Raw genomic sequence first — 677 nt, 5'->3', positions numbered from 1 at the left:
ATCCACTTCAGCCTCCCAAAGTGCTGGGATTACAGACATGAGCCACCACACCCATCCTTGATAAATAGTTTCAACATTAGAAACTTGTAAAGCAAATGCCAAAATAGCCACCATTCTTCACTCTTCCTTGTACCTAGACCCTTTGCAAAAGCATTTGGCCGTCTTTTCATTCAAGAAAGGGAGTTTGTTCCTCCATCTCTTGATTGTGGCCTTGCAACTTACATTGGCTAAGAGAATACGATGGAAATGGCAATGCCACTGGTTCTGAGTTTGGGCCTCATGAGTGCTTCTGCTCACTTCCATGGGAACCCAGTCATTGCTATGTCAAAAGCCCTGTGTAGCCTTCTGGAAGATCAGACAACAATGTATAGAGGAGAGTACAGATGAGTCCATTCAAGAGCAATTTGTAGTCAATATAGTTGACTGACTGATGCACAGCTGACTCCAGATACACAAGGAAGGCAAACTGAGACAGGAAGAGTCATTCTGCTGATAACACAAACTCAAGAGTAATAGTGTGTGTTGTTTTAGGCAATTACCTTTGAGGTGGTTTGTTAGGCAGCATTTGCTAACTTGTGTAAATATACAATGAAGATCTTCAAATATAGCTATTTTTCTTGTGACTTTATGAAAGAAAGTTTTTAAAAATTTCACCTAGCATGAGTTTATCAACAAAA

The sequence above is a fragment of the Piliocolobus tephrosceles genome, chromosome 14 (assembly GCF_002776525.5).
Source record: "Piliocolobus tephrosceles isolate RC106 chromosome 14, ASM277652v3, whole genome shotgun sequence".
NCBI classification, from domain to species: Eukaryota; Metazoa; Chordata; class Mammalia; order Primates; family Cercopithecidae; genus Piliocolobus; species Piliocolobus tephrosceles.
Note: the sequence above shows the minus strand (reverse complement) of the source record.